General features: G+C 45.1%; 1 long non-coding RNA gene across 1 annotated transcript in view; it reads right to left on the bottom strand.

Annotated features, from left to right (window-relative positions):
• Window positions 1-4,423: 4,423 nt before the first annotated feature.
• The window catches only part of LOC122552130 (uncharacterized), a 44,147-nt gene continuing 23,281 nt past the window's right edge, over window positions 4,424-25,289 (bottom strand). The window contains exon 8 of the long non-coding RNA XR_015754148.1: window positions 4,424-4,569. This is a non-coding gene — a long non-coding RNA (uncharacterized LOC122552130). The remainder of the gene's footprint in view (window positions 4,570-25,289) is intronic.

Here is a 25,289-nt window from a genome sequence, read left to right as displayed (position 1 = left end):
GGAATTGCAAAACCTGCACCCACATCTTCCCCGTCACATCCTTCCAAGGCTCCATTAGATCCTTCCACATCCATCAAATGTGCATCTGCACTGCCACACATGTCATTTATTGCATCTGTTGGTCTCCTCTACATTGGGGCCAACAGACACCTTCTCGCAGAGCGCTTCAAATAAACTGAAAGGCAGCTTGTGAAATCAGGGGAATTAATGTAGTAATTGGTGGGTTTGTCAGTAACCATAAAACCTATCTGATTGTTGTTTAATTACCAAAGGATTCAGTCAAGTTCATCAGGAATGAGAACCTGTCACCCAGACAGCACCCTCACCAATGTGAAAGGAGAGAGCACTGGGCAGGGGCTGAGAACAGTCCATTGGCTTTTTATACAGGCAATGGGAGAGCTTACAGCCTCTGTATAGCGATCTGAAGGGGCTTCTTCTTCGCTGTTTTCTATACTTAATTTTTAATCCAATCAATTTAAAATAAACCAAAATTTAAAATAAACCAAAATCAGCAAAAAAGTCCAAAACAACGGAATGGGACATGGGAAGCTACCTAATTTAATCAGAATGTGTTTCTCCGTGTCTGTTAGACACCCTGTGTCCTAAGGGTCCAATAGCTCTGGAAGGTATCAAGTCCACTGCTTGTCCCCGCACACTTCATCTCGCTGGATAATCAGACACAGACAAATGGACAGAGAAGAAGCAAATCCTGCCAGGAAAATGAAGGGAAGGCCACAATTGGGTGAGCTATGACTTTGATGAATGGCAGAGTGGACTTGATGGGCCAAGTAGACTCTCATATTCTCCTCTAACAATTGTTCAGACAATAACCCGCCTCTCTCACGCTGTGCATTCTGGTTCTACAGATTAGTTTTAACCAAGTGAAGACCCTTCAACATCCCTGTGGCTTCCACCGTGCACAGCTCAGGATCAGGAACATGGAACTGATACGTCACTGAATGTTGGGAAGCTGACCATTCAGGGAACTGCACAGAGGCTAGAACCTGTCACAGGGAATATGAACACTGTCCATGGACTCCTCCTGCAGCCTGGATGGAAGGGAAGCTGCTAAAAAGGAATCATAATCCAACTGTTCACATTTGTGAAAGAATCAAGAATGGTGAGGCACCGATGCAAGGTAATTGGCAACGATGCAAATGCGACATTTAGACAAACATTTTCATTCTGGAAAAGGTTGAGATTAGGAATCCACTGTTAATGGAGCCAGGTACAATGAAGTGAACATTAGATTCCCTCCAGTGTGGAAACAAGCCCTTTGGCCCAACAAGTCCACACCGACCCTCCAAAGAGTAACCCACCCAACCCATTCCCCTACACCTAACATTACGGGCAACTTAGCATGGCCAATTCACCTAACCTGCACATGTTTGGACAGTGGGAGGAAACCTATGCAAACATGGGGAGAATGTGCAAACTCCACACAGACAGTTGCTCAAGGTGGGAATTGAACCCGGGTGGCAGGCGCTGTGAGGTAGCAGTGCGAACCACTCTGCCACCATGCCTCTCTTCAACATCGGAAGAGGAAGAATGGGGAAAAGATAGAAGAAAAGCATGAGGAAAGAGGATTCCCTTCCATATTACCCATAATGATCAGGACCTGTGGAATTGGGTGGCTATCATATTGCTTTCAAGTGTGACTTTCCCATCCGTGAATCCTTTGGCTGTAAAACAAGTTCATCTCTGTCCTTATTGCAATAATATTGCAGGAGGAATTGAGAACAGTTCGTAATTTACTCTATTATTCGTTTCTGATCAGGATCCTATTTCTCTGCTCTCAAGGTTGACATCAGTCTGTCTCACACATTGTTTATATCCTTTAAATGAGAACAGCAGTGAAGGACAGTGTTCCTTTAAACAGCCAGCCTCTGCACATGCTTCAGTGGCTCAAATGAGCAATTTAAAGCTGTAGCTCTGCTTTCGTGTCTCCAAGGGAATGGGGAGAAGCTGGAAAAGAGGCTGGATCACTGAGAGAAAGTGAATTTCCCAGGCTTTGAAGAAGCAAAGCCAAAACTGCAGGACAGAGTCTGAGTGGGACTAAGGTTTTTTTTATCAATCGCAACTTTTGTTTTTTTTTTGTCCCCCTGACTTCTCTCTCATCCCACAACGCCCAGCTCCAGCTTTCCCTTTAGTTATTTGAACGTGGAAAACTTGAACAATGCAGTGATCTCAGTTATGTGTCCTACTGTCATCATGATGCTGAAAGTAAGTTAGCAACATTTTAAACAACTTTGTGCACTCAACCAGCAGAACTGACAGCTCCTCCATTACTTACACTTCTTGACCCATGATACCAGTTTCTATGACAGTTATAATTCTTTGACCACTTGGTTAAAGCCAGGTAAGTCAGTTCCAACAACTATTAATAGATTGTATCGAAAGAGGGTGCCCCTCAACTGACATTCAGATGCTCAGTGTGTGAGAGGGATTCAGTGATTCATCCCTCCCCCGAGACCCCAGTGAGCCCATACAGGAGAGACCATTCAAACGCTCAATGTGCGAGAAGGGATTCAGTGATTCATCTGGCCTACTGAGACCACAGCGAGACCACACTACGTAGGAGCTGTTTACCTCTCTGTATGACAAGGGATTTGCTGCATCTTCAACAGGACTGAGAGACCAGTAAATGCACACAGGGAAATGGTCATCCCCCTGCTCCGTGTGGGGTAGGGTTCACACATCACTGCAGGACTCTGATTCTGCAGTTACTGTTCATCAGAGTCAGCACTGGACCGTGTACATGATGACACTGTTGGAGTATTGATGTGCGGCTGTTAATAACATTAACTGGGCTGGAGTTGACTGAATTTATATTGCCACTTTCTGAACCTTGGGATGTCTCTCTGGGCATAAGTCTCCACAAACAGCAACGTGACAATGAGCAGGTATCATCTGTTTTGATATAAATTGTGACTGTCGCACTGCTGCTTCACAGCACCAGGTACAAGGTTGGAGTCCACCCTTGGTCAACGGCCTGTGTGGAGTCCCCATATTCTCCCCATGATAATGTGGGTCCCCTCCAGGTGCTCTGGTTTCCTCCCACAGTCCAAACATGTGAAGTTCAGGTGTATCGGTTGTGCTAAATTGTCCATAGGATCCAGGAATGTGCAGACAAGGTGAATCAGCCATGGGAAATTCAGTGTTACAGGGATGGAGTGCTCTGGGCGTGATGTTCCTCAGATGGTTGGTGGGGTTTGACGGGCCAATGCTCTCCTTCCACACTGTCGGGATTCTATTCTATGATTGAGGATAAAGGCTACACAGCAGGGTGTCCTTGGCGAAGGAACATGTCGTGTGTATCAATGCTCTCGATGCCTTTAGATAGAGGTGGGCACTGCAGGGGATGCAGTGCTTTATCTCTACCGCTGACCAATCCCCAGAACTCTACTTTGATACAGTCCCTTCCCATTCTGTCACTTGTTATGATTTGCTTGGCCCGTAATGGGCTTTGTTTGGAAATATTCAATTGGTTTACAAATGGTTTACTGCCGGTGATTATATATTAACAAAAGCCAAAACGGTGTAATGATGATGTTGATGGTGGGAAGGTTGCTCCGCCGTATGTGATAACACTTCTGTGTAGAAGAAAAAAGAACGCTTCACAGCACACAGAACTCGAACTGAAAAGCGGTTAAAGCAAAACAAAGGTTCAGAAAGGGAGGGAATGTTTCCCTGGAGTGTGAGTAACTGGGTAGTGATGGTGTACGGGAGTAGACACGATTTTGTTCTGAAGGGCATTTGAAATATTAAAACTTTTATATTTAGATATTCCGTGTCTTTTCTTTTAGATTTATTTATTGTGGAATAAGTGTTTACATTAAAAGCAAAACAAAGTCACAAACCTTGTGTGAAAGACCTAAATGTTAAATAAAATCCATCAAACCTTCCCTCACTGAAAACTGATGTGGAAGTGCAATCGCCTGGAGAATCCCTGCCTTGCCTTCTCCTTCCTAGCCGGGCTCCATGGTTATGTACATACCTGGGAGACAGCAGCAAGAGGCCATTCAGCCTTTCGATCCTGCTCCACCATTCAATGGGAAGCAGCTGACCATCCAGCTCAGTCTCCTGTTCCTGCTGTGTTCCAATCCCCTTTGATGACTTTATCTCAAAGAACTATATCTAAGCCCTCCTTTGGCTTCACTGCCTTTTGTTCCAGTAACACGTTGCTGTGTTACTGTGTGGGTGTAGGTGGGGGTAATGTGATGGTGCTCTTCCTGGAGGATGCACTCAACCTCCCTCTTAATCCTGCAGTAACATCAATTGGGTTTCAGCAACTAGAGATAGAAACCATTTCCAGGATATGGGCATCACTGGCTCAGCCAGCATTTCTTCCCCATCTCTCGTTACCCTCGAGAAGATGGTAGTGAGCTGCTGTCTTGTGCCATTCACAGTCCATTTGGCGCAGATAGACCGACAATGCTGGGAGGGAGAGTGTTGCAGGATTTTGGCCCAGCGAGTCTCCATCTTTGGTTCTTCAAATTCTGGTTAACTTTATGACGATCGGCACATGATGTTGAGATTTCAGTCTGCAAATCTTCACCATCTAGCACCCTGTATAAAGAAATATATACAGATTAGAAATTCAGAGCAGACAATTAATTCTCGTTTCTCTGGAATATGTTTCCTCTTTCTTCCCCCAAAGCTGTAACCCTCCAGCCCACTTACTCTCTCCCACCATTCTGACTCTGCTACCCCCTAATGTACACCCTCCCCATTCTCACGGGAGTTGCTGATAAACCACCATTTCCCGTCCCTGGTTAGACTCTGCACCCTTTCTGGGTTCACTTCCTTTCCCATCAGTTGCTGCAAGTTAATAATGTAACAGCAGAATGAAACAAAAGGAAAAGGGAGGTGGCAGATCCTGGAAAGAAGAGGAACCTTCAGTCTGGGAGAATGGGTCAGATCCTTCTTCGTTCCCCATTAGTTGATTCCCACTGTTACAATGAATTGGGGATGGAGAATGGTCCTCCATGGGTGTGGTGACAATTTGAACCCCCAACGTTTCAATATTGTAAGCAGATGCATTCCTCCTCCAGCCAAGCACACAGTGTGAAATACTTTCCGCAAAGTATATTTACTAAAAACACATGCTCCAAAACCCGCCAACATTCTATACATGTACAGTGACGGGTTTCCCCACACACGTGTGGTCCCTGCTTCAGGGATTGTGGGAGTTATAGTCCCCATGAAGCCATTGGAGCCATGTCTCTGGAAAGAAAATGAAAAGTGTGGACTGCAGGGTGTTGTGTATAGGATCCCCATTCAGACACACAGAACATATGGACTGTCACTGGGTTTTACTGAGACATCTGCTTCCACAACCTGATTTTATGATGTAAGGAATATAGATTCAGCCAACTGGGGCATGGGGTGGCTAATAGGAGGAGATGATTTAAGCAGGGGTGGCTCAATGGTTAGCATTGCTGACTCACAGCGTCAGGGACCTGGATTTGATTCCAGCCTTAGGTGACTGTGTGGAGTTTACACGTTCTCCCCGTGTCTGTGCGAATTTCCTCTGGGTGCTCCAGTTTCATCTCTCAGTCCAAAGATGTGCAGGTTAAGTGGATTGGCTATGCTAAATTCCCACAGTGTCCATGCCTGTATAGGTTAAGCCATTAACCATGGGAAATACAGGGAATGGGTGAGTCTGAATGGGATGCTCATTACAGGGTTGGACTCCATGGATGATACCCTATTTCTGCACTGTAGGGACTCTATTCTATTCTCATGAAGAAGAATGTACTTATCTCAATGTGCTGTGAATCTGTGGAATTCCCTATTCAAAATGCGGTGGATGCCAGGACAATGAGCAAATTTACTGAAGAGATACAGATGTTGAATTTGCAATGAGTTGAAGGGCGAGGTGAGCTCAATCATCACCATATTAAATGGTGGAGCTGGTTCGAAGGGCTACGTTGCCTCCCCTGTGCCCAGTGGTTATCTTCTTACGGTAATAACTGGAAAGCTAAATCCAAAACTCACCACCTTCACCAAAGGAAATTTTTGGAAAAAGCAGGATAGTCAGGTGGATTAGCGTTCCAAACTTAGATAGTGAGGAAGTATGTCGGAGATAATGATTTTGCAATTTTAAACTGAGGTGAGTTAAAAATCATACAGCAACAGGTTATAGTCCAACAGGTTCAAATGGATCATCTTGAAGGAGTGACACTCCGAAAGCTAGTGTGCTTCCAATTAAACCTGTTGGACTATACCTGGCGTTGTGTGATTTTTAAAATTTTGTTTACCCCAGTCCCACACCGGCATCTCCAAATCATGTAAACTGAGGGGAGACAGTGATTTATGGTTTTAGACTGTGTAGTACATTCACACCGTCCAGAATACTCTGTTGTGAATATCTATCCTATAACTTATCACAAAGCGAATGTCTCTGACAATGAAAACCAAAACACCCAGGTAACATCGCCTCATCTCGCAATCTGATAAAAGACTTGTGTTAAGTATGTTTAAATTTAGAATGCAGAAGGAAAGCGGGAAGATTAAATCCAATCGCAAGATCCTGTGCTTAAACAAAGGAGACCAACAATAGGATGAGGCAGGAGTTGGCTAATGTAGACTGGAAGCAAAGACTTTAGGGTGGGACAGTTGACAGACAGTGGAGGAATATCAAAGAATTTTTCAAACTGCTCAGCAAAAGCATATATCAGTGAAAAGGGAGGACTGTAGGAAAAGGAGTAATCTGCCATGGGTGTCTAAGGAAATAAGGGACTCTATCAAATTTAAATAGACAGCATACAAATTGGCAAAGACCAAGGAGAGACTAGGAGATTAGAAAAACTTTAAAGATCCACAGAAAGCTAGATGGGATTGAGTAGCTATCCAAGGATCAGAATAGCAGTTTACACTGCTCGAGGGGAACCTATTATGTGGGTAACATATGGCCTCTGCAATTGTTGAAGCACTTAACTGTTACCATAGAGATAATCCTGATCAAGTTAAAACTCACAGCACACTGCAAAAGCTTATAGTCCAACAGGTTTATTTGGAAGTACAACTTGGTGATGTGTGGTTTTTAACTTTGCCCACCCCGCTCCAACACCGGCTCTTCCACATCAGAATCCTGACAGACAGCCCCACTGAAACTGAAGTGCCTGTCAGATACCTGACTGAGCCACAGGGCCCTGGGGGAGGGGTATGTGGTTTAACCACAAAGTGTTGAGTTGAACTCGACTTTCTAACTGCCGTTGCCATGGAGATAATACTAAGAGACAGCCTCCATTCAAAACCACAAACCACAAAGGTATAAGAATGGGAGTGGCACATCCGACAGGCGGGGAGTTACCTGATGCTGCCTGGAGGTGTTCTGCATGTACACTATCCAGGTAACTGGCATTTCTCATCAATAAAGACTCAAAAAAGACCTCTCAGATTTCTGTGCCTAGTTATTCCTATCCAGTAGGGTTCAGGAATATGAGGACACAGCAGTCAGTCTTCACAGTGGAGAATACGAAGAACATGCCAGTAATTGATAAGGAGACTGAGGAAGGTGAGGACCAAGAAACAACCATCATCACAAAAGCGTTAGAGCTGGGCAAGCTAATGGAGCGAAAGGTAGACAAGTCTCCTTGCTCAGATGAAATACATCCCAGGGTGCTACCAGAGATAGCAGGAGAAATAGTAAATATACTTGGAGTCAGAGCATCCTATAGCAGAGGCTGACCCTTTGGCCCAAACTGTCCCATGCTGACCAGAATGTCCATCCACACGAACCCGAATTCCATGCACTTGGCCCATCTGCTTCTGACCCTTTGCTATCCATGTGTTTGTCCAAATGTCTTTCACATGTTGTTAATGTACCCACCTCAACCACTTCCACTGGCAGCTCAGTCCATATACATACCACCCTCTCTGTGTAAAACAGGTGCCCCTCAGGTTCCCTTTCATAATTTCTCCTCTGACCTTAAACTGATGCCCTCCAGTCCGTTATTCCCTGGGCAAAAGACTGCGTGCATTCACCTTACCCAGGCCTCTCATGGTCTTATAGACTTCTAGAAAATATCCCACCCCCTCTGTTTCCTCTGCTCTAAACAAAACAAATCCTCGCTTGTCCAACCTCTTCCTGTAACTCAAACCCTTGAGCCCTGGCAAAAATCCTTGTAAATTTCTTCTGCACTTTTTACAGTTTAATAACTGAAACCTACATTACATCCATCACATTTCCAGTATTTCTCCACGGCGCTGGAACCGACGTGACAACACCAATGGATTACAAACCATGATCGATAATAAACTCCTTCACAACAATCCTGTTTTCATCTTTTGTTCCATGGTGCAGGTATCCTGGTCTCTTTCTGGTTGCATGGTTAATGAAAACTTGTACTCATACAAAACAAATCTGTAACTTAATTGTTCCTGGGAAATGTGCCATGTTTTTTGGACTTTTAAAAACAAATGAACTCTCTCTCCACAGTCACCACACTAACAAGAACTTGGCTGTGTCTCAGTAATGTTTCCAGTCACACTGACATTTGAAATATTCGCCCACGGACAGAATACACACCTTTCCTTCCACATGAAAAGGCCAATGATATTCAGGTCGGCACGGATCAAGTAACCATCAAAACCAAACAGGAAGTTCAATTTGAATTTCTCATCCACAAATCCGCCCTTTCAGAACTCTACAACAGAGAAAACAGGTCACCACAGTTAACACAGGATAGAAATTCATAAGAGAGTGATCGTACTAAATTGTAGTTTCTTTGTTCCCCCAAAAGCTTTAAATCTCAGTCTCACAATTTATCTCTCTTGTTAACTGAAGACCAAACCAATCTCCTCACTCCTTTCCTCCACACCCAGTTCTCACACACTCTCTCCTCTCCTTGAATTCAGCTTCCTAGCTCCTGCCTGCAGGCTAAGAACCAAAAAGAAAAGAGGGGGCACGATGGCACTGCTGCCCCACAGCACTAGGGTCCCAGGTTCGATTCCAGCCTTGGGTGACGGTCTGTGTGGAGTTTGCACATTCTCTCCGTGTCTATGCGGGTTTCCTCCGGGTGCTCCGGTTTCCTCCCACAATCCAAAGATGCGCAGGTCAGCTGAATCGGCCATTGGAAATGGGTCTGGGTGGGTTACTCTTCCAGCGGTCGGTGTGGACTGGTTGGGCTGAAGGGCCTGTTTCCTCACTGTAGGAAATCTAATCTAATCAAGTCTATGACTCTGACTCAGAGCCTCCTGGGTGTTGGTGAATCCTCCTCCCACTTCCCAGGGTTTCCTTCCTGGTCAGACCCAAACTGATTTTTTTTCCCCAATCTGGAATCTCTTATTTATTTTCCCCCCACCGACACTCTGATAAGAACCATCCTGCACACACTGGCCAAATCATATCTGGTTGAACTAAAATGAACCAAATTAGAACTTTAATTGCAGGCCCATCCTTGTTCCTTTCCATAACATTCCTGAATCTTCACACAAGTTCTGATAACTTTCTACAAAATGCTCCCCCCACTGATACGCTGGCCACTTGTCACGACACCAGGGCTGGGACCATTCCCCTGGGTCCTGTTCTCAAAGGGAGGAAGGGAGGGAGCAGCCAATGACAGATTAATCCCACACATCCACAGCCTCCCTCCCTGGCACTGACCCATACTGCACATATGCCAAAAATTGGCCAGCACTGCGCCCGTGCACTGGTCTCCCCTCCTACAGAGCATCCTCCAGATCACACAGGAGCCTGGGTAATTGACAACAGCTGCTGCCCAATAGGGTGGAGGGGGCGGGGCTGGAGGACTGGGACAATGGGATTGTGAACAATGAATGAATGTGGAGGACACTGGGGGATGGACAGGTCAGTGAGGGACAGGAGCAGTGCAGCAGCAGGAGGGGGATCCTGGACAAACTCTGCAATGGGAGAGTCTGACAGGAGAGAAACTACAGGAAGGTTCTGTTTGGAGGCTCAGGCAGGGACAGTTAGGAGCATGGACATGTTTTCCAATCAGCCTCTTCAAAGATGCTGTTACTCAACTTTGAACCCAAAACTCGTGGTTCAGAGGTAAAGACACTACCACCATTTCCTGGTGGGCTAGTGGAATGAAGGGAAGATTTTCTCAAAATCACTCACATGAAAACTCCATGAGGTCCTCCCACTTACTGTCTACGGTGGGGATGGAGGAGACAGAGCAGACGGAAGGGACTGCCTTTCAAAAGGAACTAACCAGCATTGGTGATATTAACAAGATTCAAGACACAGTCACTAACACAAAGCTGGTGTACGTGAACTTTATCCAGAATATTAACACACATAACTGGGTGATACAGATCCCAATGTACAGAGTTAAGTCGTGGATATTAATAACGGCTTTGTGTGTGAGAAATCCCCTCTAATGAACATGAGTCCATTTTTTTGAAGAAGTAACAAAGAGGATTGATGAGGGCAAAGCGGTGGAAACGATCTACATGGACATCAGTAAGGTGTTCAACAAGGTTCCCCATGGGAGACTGGTTAGCAAGGTTAGATCTCATGGAATACAGAGAGAACTAGCCATTTGGATACAAAACTGGCTCAAAGGTAGAAGACAGAGGGTGGTGGTGGAAGGTTGCTTTTCAGATTGGAGACCTGTGACCAGTGGGGTGTCGCAAAGTATTGGTGCTGGATCCACTAATTTTCATCATTTATATCAATGATTTGGATGTGAATATAGGAAGTATTGTTAGTAAGATGACACCAAAATTGGAGGGGAGTATCTCAGATTACAACGGGATCTTGATCAGAGGGTCAAATGTGCTGACGACTGGCAGTTAGAGTTTAATTTAGATAAATGTGAGGTGCTGCATTTTGGAAAAGCAGATATTAGCAGGGTGTATCACTTAATGGTAAGGTCCTCGGGAGTGCTGCTGAACAAAGAGACCTTGGAGTGCAGATTCATAGCTCATTGAAAGCAGAATCGCAGGTAGATTGGATAGTGAAGAAGGTGTTTAGTATGCTTTCCTTTATTGGTCAGAGTACCGAGTACAGGAGTTGGGAAGTCATAGGAGTTGGGAGGTCATAATACCGCTGTACAGGGCATTGGTTAGGTCACTCTTGGAATATTGCGTGCAATTCTGGTCTCCTTCCTATCAAAGCAATATTGTGAAACTTGAAAGGGTTCAGAAAAGAATTACAAGCATGTTGCCAGGGTTGGGGGATCTTAGCTACAGGGAGAGGCTGAATACATTGTTTTCCCTGGAGTGTCAGAAGCTGATGGGTGACCTTATAGAGGTTTATAAAATCAGTTGGGGCATGGTTATGCTAAATAGACAAGGTCTTTTCCCTGCGGTGGGGGAGGAGGCACGAGGGGTGTGGGAGACCAAGGCAGGGGGAGAAACCGAGAGACGAGGGAGACAGTTATTTTATAGATCGGCAACACAACCCTGTTCCTGTTTTCTCTCTGTCCCCTTCAATCCCTCTGAAGGGCTCAGAACAAGTGCATCGTCCCTGGAAAGTAGAGCTTCAGGGTGGTCAAGTGCTGAAGGTTGCATTTGGGACGCTGACCTTTATTGGTCTGTGCACTTATCAAGAAATGGACCTGGGTTCAATTCCACTGTCCTGGATTCATGTCTGTGGCCAAAGTCTGACCCTGACTACTGGATCCCTTGTCACTACAGCTCTGCCATTCTCCTTCCTCCAGTTCTGGGCAGCGGAGCTATCTGTGGTATCATGAACCTGGCTGTTGATTTCCCCCGAGAGTCCACCCCACCTGTTCCCCCCTTACAGAATCCCAAGCGGTGCACAATTTCCGCTTGAGAAGGGGAATGATCACTGGGGAGTCCTGCACTTCCTTCCTGAGCCTTTTACTTGATCTAATGGTCACCCATTCCCTTTCTGCCTGTGTACCCCTCATCTTCAGTGTGACTAACTCACTAACCGTGCTGTCCATAACATTCTCAGTATTGCTCCACAGTGAGTCCACTCTCATTTCCAGGTCTGAAAAACAGTTTCCCAGTAGCTACAGATGGGCACACTGCCTGCACACATAACCGTCACGGACACTGGAAGCGTCCCTTATGTCCCACATTGTGCAAGAGGAGCACACCACAGGTCTGAAGGCTCTTGTAACAACATCTCACTACATTCATCCAGTTACTCCCAAAAAGAGAATTTAAATGAGTGAGCAACCTTCCTTCACTTCAAACATGCCCATTATAATTAAAAAAACTTTATTTAAGCTGATATGTCGTATTTTTAAAACCATAAATACTCCGCAGGTATCACTGACAAATTGGCTATTCCCATTGGGACTGTGAATTTCTGAAAGGCCTGAAGTAAAACGGAGTTTTAGCTTCACCTTCTCCCTGTCTCATCTCACTCTGTTTACATCCAACTCAAAAACACTTTCATTGATCCAAGCAGCCCTCACACTGCAGCCCTGTCATTTTCATTGTCTGCTCACATCTACACTGCCTTCAGCCTCCTGTACTGTTCCAATGCACCTCACTGGGAGCTCAGGAACAGCATCTCATCTTTCAATTCAGCCCTTTGTAACCCCAGAGTCAAAATGGACTTCAGCAGTTTCTGAATGAATAGACAGTTGTCAGAATCTGGAACATCCCACCTGAAATGGTGCTGGAATTTGAGTCCACAAGGAATTTCAATGAGAAATTTGCAGGGAATTGGAAGTAGGGAGTTTACAGGTTAACATCATAAAGTGGATGATTGGGACTAAATCTGACATTCCTACAAAGAGACGAGGTGTAATATGGATAAAACTGTGCTCTCTCTCAGGCCAATATCTCCTTCCACAGCTACAGGGCCAAGAATTAAACACATACCCAAAGGGTGATCCAACCATGGACTTGAACATCTTTCTGCTTTTTGCTTGACAAAAATATTGAAAATATTTTCCCACAGACAGAACAGACAAACCTTTCTCCTTTCACAATTAAATGCCAATGATATTTAGGTCGTGATGACTCTGTGGACTGTAGAAACTTACTTTTGAGATCACAGTCTCAATTATTCTCAATTAATTTCCTATAAAATGAATTCACAAAACAAAGCTCACAGTCAGTGCAAGATGAATAGTGAAGGCAAACACTTCTTTTGATATGTGTTGGATGTTCCTCTTCAAATCGCACAGCCCCCACCCAGGAAGAGGACACGTGCATGCTCCTTGCTGTACCTTGACCCCAGATAAAGATGGCAACCATAACCCAGCACCTCTCACTGCCTGAGGCCCAAGCCATCTTCCACTTTGCTGCAAACGTGGGACCAAGAGTTTCTAATTCAGATTAACGACCTGCACAGAGTATAATTAAATCCTCAAAGTCTACACTGATACATTTCATCCAGTTTCTGTTGCCACTCTCCCCTTTCCCGTTTCCTCCTCCTGCACACACCAAGGGTCATCACGAGTCCAGTGACCCTTCCTCAGAACCGATGACAGCTGGGAAAATTAGAATCCCCACAGGAAACCGGCCCTTTGGCCCAACAATTCCACACCCACCCAGACCCATTCCCCATCCCTATTACTCACCATTTCCCCGGACTAAGGCACAGCCCTGAACACTACGGGAAATTTAGCTGGGCCAATTCTCCTAACCTGCACATCTTTGGACTACAGAAGATAAGGGTTAAAGAGTAAATAATAGGTGGAGACAGAGCCCAAAGAGAGACTGGAACATTTGGAAAGACAAAAGAGTGGATAACGATCCGGCTGGGAGGGCGGAAAGCTGTTAATGGAGGAGGCAGGAACCTGGTAGCATCTCAGTAGCGGTGGTGGAAAAGGCGGCTGATGATCTACGTTCTGTTGCAAAAAAGACCCGGAGCATCCAGTTGCCCGTCACTGTAACACACAAGGCTGTTCCCAGGCCAACATCTCTGTCTCATGCTTACTGCAGTGTTCCAGTGAAGCTTGATGCAAGCTGGCAGAACACTTCAGAACATACCAAATGGCCTCCGATTTCAAGGACTGCAATTTCCCCTCCCGTGTATCTCCTCCACTTCCCACACCACTGCCCTTAGCACCCACACCTCCAACTGCAAAAAGGATGGAATCCCCCTAGTCCTCACCTTCCACCCAGATACAATGCATCATCGTCTGCCATTTCCACCACCTACAATCAGATCTCACCACCAGAGATATATTTCCCTCCCCACCCCTTTCAGCATTCCAGAGACCATCCCCTCTGTCACTTCCTCATTAGATCCATGCGACCCACCAAACTATCGTCCACTGCCAGCACCTTCACTTACCACCTGTGCCCACACCTCACCCCTCACCTCCATCCAAGGCACCACAGGATCCTCCCACATCCAACAGAGATTTTCCTGCACATCCAAACACCTCACTTTTTGTGTCCTTTGCTCTCGATGTGGTCTCCTCTACAGTGGGGAGTCAGGATGCCAACTTGTGGAATATTTCAGGGAATATGCACCAACCAACCTCACTGCCCTGTGGCCAACCACTTCAGCTACCCCCCTCCGCCGCCACGCTGCCAAGGACATGCAATTCCTGGGTGTCATCCACCCCCAAATGAGAGCCACCCAACGCCTGGTGGAAGAACACCTCATCTTCTACCTTGGGACTTATCAACCACACAGCATCAAGGTTTCCTCATTTCCTCTCTCCCACCTCATCACAGAGTCAAACCTCCAACTCGGCACTGGCCTCTTGAACTGTCCCACCTGTCCATCTTCCTTCACAATTATCCATTCCACCCTCTCACCACTACCCCATCTACCTCTACCTAGTCTCTTCGTAGCTCCCTTCCCCCCAACCTCACACACCCCTCCCTATTTATCGCTCAGCCCGCTGCCCCCACTCCCACATTTCTGATGATTTGCTTATATGCCCAATATGTCGATTCTCCTGCTCTTTGGATGCTGCCTGAATTGCTGTGCTTTTCCAGTGCCACACTTTAAAGCAAGCTGGAAGAACAACACCTCATCTCCCACTCGGGGACCCTGCAATCTTCTGTCTTCAACATCGAATTCAATCATTTTAGGTCCTGAACTCTCCCACGTTCTAGTGTCTTTGCCCCCTACCCCACATATCAGGCCTTGTTATTACAGAGCCTGCTATTACACACTACCTATGGTTAGCCACGAACAGTCCCCACAAACAGCTATTTACCCTCCCCCAGCCAGGTTAATATCCACTCCTTTGTCCAACTGCTCCTCTCTCTCTCTCTCTCTCTTTGGACTCTATCCCCACCTATCATTTACTCCTTAACTCTTACCTTCTCCATATAAACCAATAGTTTTTTCTCAGTAATATCAGTACCTGAGGTAGGGTCACCGGATCCAAAATGCAAACTGATTTCTCTTCACAGATGCTGTCAGATCTGCGGAGCTTTTCCAGTACCTTCTGGTTGTTGTGTGTGATTTACAGCATCCGCAGTTCTTTTGGTTTTAATTTACCCCGAGTATTTTTTTCAGGTCTAGCAGACAGAAACAGTGCAAATCAACCCTCCCAGTCCCTTCACACTCACTGAGACCCCTCACAGTGACACTGCGCTTGCAAAGCTCATGGTCAGGTGTTGACCCGCTGGACCCACCCCTCATTCACTCCCATTGGCTGGAGGATCACGCCAACTGTCCTATTGGTCTGAAGCTGTGTCAATCAGCCAGGCTCCATTGTGACAGAAGTGGTGGGATCCTCCCAGGTGCATCAGAGGCTGAGAGGTGACCTCAAAGGTGTATTAAATCATGAGGGACATGGGTAGGATAAATAGACAAGGTCTCTTCCCTGGGATGGAGGAGTCCAGAGCGTGAGGGCATAGGTTTAAGATGAGAAGGGAAAGATTTAAAATGGATCTGAGGGGCAATTTCTTTCACAGTGGAGTTGGTGCGTGGATGGAATCTTCTCTCGGGAAGTGGAGGAGGTTGGTACAATTATACCATTTGGCATCTGGATGGGTATATGAATAGTAAGAGAGTAAAGGGATATGTGCCAAGTGTTGGGTTGGGATATCTGGTCGGCATAGACCAGTTTAACCAAAGAGTGTGTTTTCATGCTAAACATGTCTATGGCTCTGCCCTGTGATGAGCTTTGTCATTCAGTGAATGGGACAGTATCTCAGAGCACAGGGGCTGGGGGCTATTCAGCCCAATGGGGCTGTACACTCTCCCTCTGGAGATGGTACCAGTCAGTCCCAACTCACCTTCCATTTGGACATAACCCTCCAAATCCTTCCTTTAAAAAGGAAAATTGCAAATTTGTTTTGACAATAACTACTGAATCTGCATCCAGCTGTCGATCAAACTGTTCCAGATGCTCAGAACTTACTGAGTAAAATAATCTTCACGTTTTTACCCTGCATTACTTGCCAGTTACCTGAAAGTAGTACATAAAAATTGTGACAATGTTAACAATTTCTCATACTGTCTCTCTGTAAATTAAATTTCCTGGAAACAATTCTGCTCCTCGTTGAAATCACTGCTTAACCTTCTCAGCTCCAAGGAGAATTTTCTGACCTTCTGCTAACTCTCCAGAAAAGAGAAACCGATCTTAATTTTAATTTATTAGTGTCATAGAAATGTACAGCACAGAAACTGACCCCTTGGTCCAACTTGTCCATGCCCACCAGATATCCTAAATTAATCGCATCCCATTTGCCAGGACTTGGCTCATATCCTTCTCCAACTTGCCTGATTACATATCCAATCAGATGCCTTTTAAATGTTGCAATTGTACCAGCCTCCACACTTTCTCTGGCAGCTCATTCCATAAAAATACCATGTTCAGCTTGAAAACATTGCCCCTCATATCCCTTTTAAATCTTTTCCCTCACACCTTAAGCCTGTGCTCTCTGGTTTTGGACCCACCTAACGTGGGAAAAATGACCCTGGCTGTTCACCCTCACCATGTCCCTCACGAGTGTATCAACCACTGAGGTCAGCTCTCAGCATCCCATGCCCCAGGGAAAACAGCCCCAGCCAATTCAGCCTCTCCCTATATCTCAAACTCTCAACCCTGGCAACATCTTTGTGCATCTTTTGTGAATCCTTTCAAGTTTCATAACATCATTCCTATAGCGGGGAGACCAGGACTGAAAGCAGAATTCGAGAAGTAGCTGAATCAATGCCCTGTACAGCTCCAAAATAATGTCGCAACTCCTATACTCAAAACAAAACACCTTCTTCACTAGCCTACCTAAGATTCCCACTTTCAAGGAAATGTGACCTGCATTCCAAGGTCTCTTTGTTCAGCAACACTCCCCAGGTCCTCCTCATTAAGTGTACAAGCCCTGCTCTGATTTGCTTTTCCAAAATGCAGAAATCCATATTTATCGAAATTAAACCCATCTGCCACCTCTTAGCCCATTTGATTGAAGTCCCATTGTACTGAGGTAACCTTCTTCACTGTCCATTACACCTCCAATTTTGGTGTCTAGTGTAAACCTACTAACCATACCTCATATATTCACATAGAAATCATTGATATAAAATGACAAAAAGCAGTGGACCCAGCACCCAGCCTGACAGCATATTTCTCACACAGTTGTTGGGTTGGGTAAGTTGTTGGCATGGACGGTACAGACTGTGGGTCTGTTTCCATGTTATACATCTCTATGACCTTCTAGACAATTCTGTATCTAAATAGCTAGTCCTCCCTGTATTCTACAGTCTCAAACTTGCTAACCGGTCTGTTATGTAGAACCTTGTGTCTTCCTGGAGTCCAAGTTAGTGACTTCCATGTACAAAGCCATGCTGCCTCTCCCTCATCACTTCTTGCCTTTCCAATTACATGTAAATCATGTCCCTGAGAATCACATCCAACTACTTCTCTGCCACTGATTTTAGACTCACTGGTCTATTGTTCCCTGGCCTTTCCTTCCCATCTTTCTCAAATAATTGTGCCCATCTTCCAGCACCTCACCTGTGACTATCAATGACACAAATATTTCAGCGAGGGGTCCAGCAAACACTTCCCTAGATTCCCACAAAGTTCTGGGTTACCCCTGAGCAGGTCCCAGGGATTATTCCACCTTGCTACCGTTTAAGACATCCAGTACCCCCTCCTCTGTAACATGGACACTTATCACGTTATCACTATTTATTTCTCCCAACACTCTAGCTGCCACATCCTCTTTCAGTAAAAGAATCTCATATAGAATCTCTCCCACCTCCTGCGGTTCCACAGACAGCCTTGATGATTTTAGCGGGTATCTATTCTCTGCCTGGTTACTCGTTTGTCCTTCGTGTATTTGTACAATCACTTTGGATTCTCCTTAAACCTATTTCCTAAAGCTATCTCATGTCCCATTTTTGCCCTCGTGGTGTACCTCGAATATACTCCAACTGCCCCTACACTCCTCTAGGGAGTCACTCAAACCCAGCTGTCTGTACCTGCCATATCCCTCCTTCATTTTCTTGACCAGGCCTTCAACTTCTCTCGACAGGCAGCATTCTCTACACCTACTAGCCTTGGCTTTAACAGGAACATACTGTCTATGTACTTTCATCGTCGCCGGCCTATAGAGGCAATGGCAGATGAGGACAGAGAAGCAATCATTCTCAGTAAAGAGTTTATGTTGGAAAAGATAACAGCCTAAAGGTAGATGGGTCTCCTGGCCTTGATGGAATGCATCCAAGGGAAACAAAAGAAATGGCGTGGGGGGTGGAACAGCTAATACAACTCGTGATAATTCACTAAAATTTGTTGGATTCTGGGATGGTTTTGACAGACTGGAAGCTGCAAATGTGGTGCCACTATGTTTCAAAAAGGACCCGTTAGCGTAACTTCTTTCGTGGAGAAAATGCTTGAATCTCTCAAGGAAGTAGTGGTGAGATATCTGAGTAGAAATTGTCTCATTGAGAGATGGATTCATGGAAGGTAGGTCATGTATAACACATTTACTGAAATTATTTGAAGATAATTATTTGAAGAGCGCGTTGGACAAGGGGGGCGTGGTGGATGTGGTATATCTGGATTTCCAGCAGGTATTCGACAAGTTGCCACACAAAAGGCTGCTGTATAAGGTAAAGATGCATGGCATTGTGGATAATTATCATTGATACAGGATCGGTTAACCAACAAAAAATAAAGAATGGGGATAAATAGGTGTTTGGATTACTGTTGGCACTACAACTGTTTCGGAGTTGAGGACCAAGTGTACGGTGTCAGAGTTCACATTTGATACAAAGATTAGATTAGATTAGATTAGATTAGATTACAGTGTGGAAACAGGCCCTTCGGCCCAACAAGTCCACACCGACCCGCCGAAGCGAAACCCACCCATACCCCTACATTTACCCCTTACCTAACACTACGGGCAATTTAGTATGGCCAATTCACCTAACCTGCACATCTTTGGACTGTGGGAGGAAACCGGAGCACCCGGAGGAAACCCACGCAGACACGGGGAGAACGTGCAAACTCCACACAGTCAGTCGCCTGAGTCGGGAATTGAACCCGGGTCTCTGGCGCTGCGAGGCAGCAGTGCTAACCACTGTGCCACCGTGCCGCCCACAAAGGGAGAGCAATGTCTGCAGAGGCCACTGTCAGTCTGCACAGGGATACAGATCGGTTAAGTGAGTTGGTAAGGATCTGGTGGATGGAGGACAATGTTGGGAAATGTGAGGTTATCCATTTTAGTTGGACGAACAACAAACTGATGACGAAATGGTGAAAACCTGCAGCAGGCTGCTGTACAGAGGGAGCTGGGTGTTTTTGTGCAAGAATCACAGGAAGTTGGTTTGCAGGTGCAGCAGGTAATTAAGACAGTGAAGGGAATATTGTCCTTCATTGCTAGAGGGATTGTTATGCTGCAGCTGTACAGGGTGCTGGGAAGGCCACACCTGGAGTACTGGGTACAGGTTTGGTCCCCGTACATTAGCAAGGATGTACTGGCACAGGAGGTTCACGAGCTTGAGTTGGGAGTTGAGTGGATTGGCGTATGTGGAGAGATTGAGAAAACTGGTTCTATAGTCATTGTAATTTAGAAGAATGGGAGGTTGGAGAGGAAAAAATAAAACTTTGAAGGAAGTAGATAAGATAGAAGAAGAGAGGTTATTTCCACTGGGGATGGGTGAAACTAGAGCATAACCTCAAAATAAGGGGGAGCAGATGTAGGACTGAGTTCAGGCGGAGCTTCTTCAGCTAAAGGATTGTGAATCTGTGGAATTCCCTGCCGAGTGCAGCATTTGACGTTATCAACTTGAACGCCTTGAAGGCAAAATGTTGATTTGTGAACAGGAAAGGAATTAAGGGTTATGGTGAGAGAGCAGGAATGTGGAGCTGAGGCCATGAATAGATCAGCCCTGATCTTGTGGATGGCAGAGCAGGCTTGAGGGGCCAGATGGCCTCCTCCTGCTCTTATTCCTTATGTTCTTATGTTCCCACTTTCCAGCTGTCTCTTTCCCTGGGAATAACCTCCCGCAAACAAATTTTGAAAGTGCTTGCCTTGTGCTGTCAAAATTGGCCTTTGTCTAATTTAGAACCTTAACTTTTAGATCTGGTCTATTATTTTCTGTAACTATTTTAAAACTAGTAGAATTATCAGAGAATCCCGACAGTGTGGAATAAGACCATTCATCTCATCACATCGACACTGACCCTCAGAGCCAGGGCCACCCTGCACATCCCTGAACACTGTGGGCAATTCAGCCTGGATAATCCACCCAACCTGCACATCCCTGAACACTGTGGCAATTCAGCCAGGATAATCGAACCTACCCAGCATATCTTTGCACTGTGGGAGGAAACCAGAGAACCCAGATGAAACCCACGCAGACAACCCCAATAAGGAGATCATCCATTCCTTATTTCCCAGTTCCACCCAAATAACTTCACTGGACGTACTCCCAGGAATGTCCTCCCTCAGCACAACCATAATGCTGTCCCTAATCAAAAATGCCACTCCCCCTCCTCTTGTCCTCCGTTCTATTCTTCCTATAGCATCTATACCCAGAAACATTAAGCTACCAGTCCTTTCTATAATACCCATGATATCCCAGTGCCATGTTCAAAACCATACCCTGAGCTCATTTGCCTTCCCTGTCAGGCCTCTTGCATTGAAATAAGTGCAGTGTAACTGCTAAATTCCACCTTGTTCTGTGCCTTGCTCTTGTCTGCAATGACTATTTGCCTTCTGAACTGTACCAGCCTCAGAGATACCTCTTTTCTCACTATCTATTTGCGATCACACCTACTCCTCGCTGGTTTACTGCCTCCCGTGTAGGATTAACAAATCTCCCTGCCTGGATATTAGACACCTTCCAATTCAGGTACAATCCATCCTTCTGATGCAGGTCAACTCTACTCCAGAGTTGATCACAATGATCCAAAAATGTGAATCCTTTTCCCCTGCACCAGCTCCTTAGCCACTCATCCAGCACCTCCTCCTCCTCTGTAATATGGACTTTTTTTCAAGATGTCACCATTTATTTCCCCACATTCTATATCTCCCATTTACTTCTTCACAGTAAACACTGATGCAAAATACTTGTTCCCTATCTCGCCCATCACCTGCAGCTCCACACAATGGCTGCCTTGCTGATCTTTGAGGGTCTCTATTTTCTCCCTAGTTAGCCTTTTGTTCTTCATGTATTTATAAAAGCCATTTGGATTATCTTTAACCCTATCTTCCAACGCTATCTCGCGTCCCTTTTTTTGCCTCCTGATTTCCCTCTTAATTATACTCCTACTGCCTTTATACTCAAAGGAGTTTTGGATTGGAATAAATGCAAAATATTACATCTTGATAAAACAAACGAAGGGAGGACTTACACTCATTACAAGTAAGGCGTTGAGTAGTGATATGGAACAAAGAGACCGAGGGCTTCATGTCTTTGAAGTTTGTGTTACATGTAGACAGGGTGGTTAAGAAGGTGTTCAAGCACACTTACCTTCATTGTTCACACCTTTGAGTATAGGAATTGGGATGTTATGTTGAGGTTGTACAGGATGTTGGAGAGGCCACTTCTGGAATTCTAAACCCAGTTCTGGTTGTGCTGTTATAGGAAGGATATCTTTAAATCAGAGCAGGTTCAGAAGAGATTTACTGGAATGTTAATGGGAATGGAGGGATTGTGTTATCAGGAAAGGGTGGGACTTTTTTCACTGGAGTTTAGGAGGTTGAGGGGTGACCTTATTAAAAAGTTTATACAATTATGAAGAGTGTAGATAAAGGTGAATGGCCGGGAGAGAGGGGAATTCAAAATTCGGGTGCATTCATTTTGAGAAGAGATGAGAAAGATTTGAGAAAAGACATTAGGGTTTAAAACAAAAATTATACGTATGAAATGAACTTCCAGAGGAAGTGGTAGCTGTGAATACAATTACAATATTTAAAAGACATTCAGATAAGTATGTAAATAGGAAATATTTGGATGGATGTGGACTAAACGGAGGCAGGTACAATTAGTTCAGTTTGGAATTATGGTCGGCATGGACTGGTTGGACCACAGGGCCTGTTTCCTTGCTGTATAACATTAGGACTCCAATTATCACTGTCTCCAAATTCCTCGATCCTCACAACTCTCCCGATCACTGTCACCTCATCCAGCCTCACAACTCTTCCTTATTTATATAATTCCTCTCCAGCCACAGAACGCTACCTATCTCTAATCTCCTCCAGTTTCTCAAATCTCTGCTACATGTGCCTTTCTTTAATTCCCGCCTTAAGGATACCCTCGTTCACTCCGATTGGTTGGAAGATAAACTGGTACTGCCTCGTGTACAAGTCCCACCCTCTGCCTCCTATTGGCCTGTGCTGACATCAATCACCTGAGGCCCATTGTGAGGTGAGTGGTGGTATCCTCCCTCTCTGCCCTGGGATGAGCTTCATCATTCACAGTGAATGGGGCAGTATCATAGAGCATGGGGCTGGGGGCTATTCAGCCCATTGGGGCTATACTCTCTCCCTCTGGAGATGCTGCAAATCTGTCCCAACTCCCCTCCCATTTGCCCTTAGCCCCCCAAACCTTTGCTTAAAAAGTAAAATTCCAAATCTGTTTATGAATAACTGCTGAATCTGTGTCCAGCTGCCATTCAGACTGTTCCAGCTGCTCAGAATTTACTGAATAAAATAATGTTCACATATTCACCCTGCATTAGTTGCCAATTACTTGAAAATAGTTACTAAAATTGTGACGCTGTTAACAATTCCTCTCTCTCTCTGCAAATTAAATACCTTGGAAACAAATCTGCACCTGGTCGAAATCATTGCTTAACATTCTTAGCTCCAAGGATAATTATCTGTGCTTCTGCTAGCTCTCCACAAAAGAGGAACACATCTTATTTTCATTTATTAGTGTCAGATGTACAGCACAGAAACAGACCTTTGGTCCAATTGGTCCATGCCAACTAGGAATCCTAAACTAATGGAGTCTCGTTTGCCAGCAATTGGTCCGTATCATTCGAAACACTTCGTATTCATGTACTCAATCGGATGCGTTTTAAATGTTGTAATTCTATCAGCCTCCACTACTTCATCTGGCAGCTCATTCCACACATACACCATGCTAAGCTGGACACAGATTCAGCAGTTATTCATAAACATATTTGGAATTTTACTTTTTAAGCAAAGCTTTGGGGGGCTAAGGGCAAATGGGAGGGGAGTTGGGACAGATTTGCAGCATCTCCAGAGGCCCCTTAGATCCCTTTTAAATTTTTGCCCTCTCAACTTAAGCCCATGTGCTCTTGTTTTGGACCCATCTAACCTGGGGGGAAAAGACTCCAGCTGTTCACCATATCCATGCCCCTCATGATTTTATAAATCTCCGTAAAATCACCTCTCAGTCTTTGACTCTCCAGGGCAATTAACCCCAGCCTATTCAGCCTCTCCCGTTAGCTCAAATCCTCCAACCCTGGCAAAATTGTTGTAAATCTTGTCTGAACTCTTTCAAGATTCACAACACCCTTCCCAAAACAGGGAATTTTGAACTTAAAACAGAATTCCTGAATGGCTTAATCAATGTCCTGTCCAGCCACAATATGACGTCCCAGCTTCTGTATTCAATGCATTGTCCAATAAATATAAGTGTACCAAACGCCACCTTCACTAGCCTTCCTACCTGCAACACCACTTTCAAGGAACAATTAACCTGCACACCATGGTTTCTTTGTTCAGCAACACTCCCCAGGATTTTACCATTAAGTGCATACGTCCCGCCCTGATTTGCCTTTCCAAAATACAACAGCTCACATTTATCTAAATTGAACTCCATCTGCCATTCCTTGCTCCTTTGGCCCATCTGATCAAGATCCCGTTGTATTCTGAACTAACCTTCTTCACTGTCCACTACACCTCCAATTTTGGTGTCTTCTGACCATACCTCATATTCACATCCAAGTCATTTGTTTAAGGACTCCATATCCATTCCTGCAGCACACTGCTGCTCACAGGCCTCCAGTCCACAAATCAACCCTCCGCCACCTACCTTCAAGCCAGTTTCGTATCCAAATGTCTGGTTCTCCCAACATTCAATGTTATCTAACCTTGCTAACCAGTCTGCTCAGTGTCCATATAGACAACGTCCACAGTCTGCCTTCAAAAAAACTCAATCAAGTTAGAGAGAGAGAATTTCCCCCACACAAAGCCACGTTGACTATCACTAATCATTCCTCGTCTTTGCAAATACATGTAAATCCTATCCCTCAGAATCCCTTCCAACAACTTGCCTGCCACTGACGTCAGGATGACTGTCCTCTTGCTCCCTGGCCTTTCCTTACTACTTTTTAAAATAATGGCACACATCTTCCAACACCTCACCTGTCATAAACGATGATATAAATATCTCAGGGAGGGGCACTGCTATCACTTTCCTAGCTTTCCACAAGTTTCTGGGATACACCTTGCTACGATTTAAGACATCCAGTACGACCTCCTCTGTATTATGGACACTTTTCAAGTTATCACTATTATTTCTCCAAACTCTCTAGAACAGAATAGCATAGTATCTCTCCCACTTCCTGTTATTCCATAGATGGCCTCCTTGATCTTTAAGGTGTCCTATTCTCTGCCTGGTTATTCTTTTATCCTTAATGTATTTGAAAAATCTCTTTGGATTCTCCTTAAACTATTTCCTAGAGATATGTCATTTCCCCTTTTTACTCTCCTGATTACCCTCGAGTATATTCAGTAAAAACGTGATCCTGTACTCTCATTCCTCTGCTTCTGCCATATGTGCTCCCAAGAGAAGCAATTCCACTCCAGGACATCGCAGAAAGGTTTCCTACTTCAAGCACCACATCTCCCTTCCACGTGATCAACAATGCCCTTCAATGCATATCCTCCACTTCCTGCACCTTCACCTTTACACCACCCCTCCAACCACAAGAAGAATTTAATCCACCGGTCCTCACTTGCCACCCCACTTATCACCAGATAAAGCG

This window comes from Chiloscyllium plagiosum, unplaced genomic scaffold (assembly GCF_037043375.1).
Source record: "Chiloscyllium plagiosum isolate Xiang-an unplaced genomic scaffold, Cpla_swu_hap1 HiC_scaffold_42, whole genome shotgun sequence".
Lineage (NCBI taxonomy): Eukaryota > Metazoa > Chordata > Chondrichthyes > Orectolobiformes > Hemiscylliidae > Chiloscyllium > Chiloscyllium plagiosum.
This window is presented reverse-complemented; position numbering and strand designations above follow the sequence as displayed.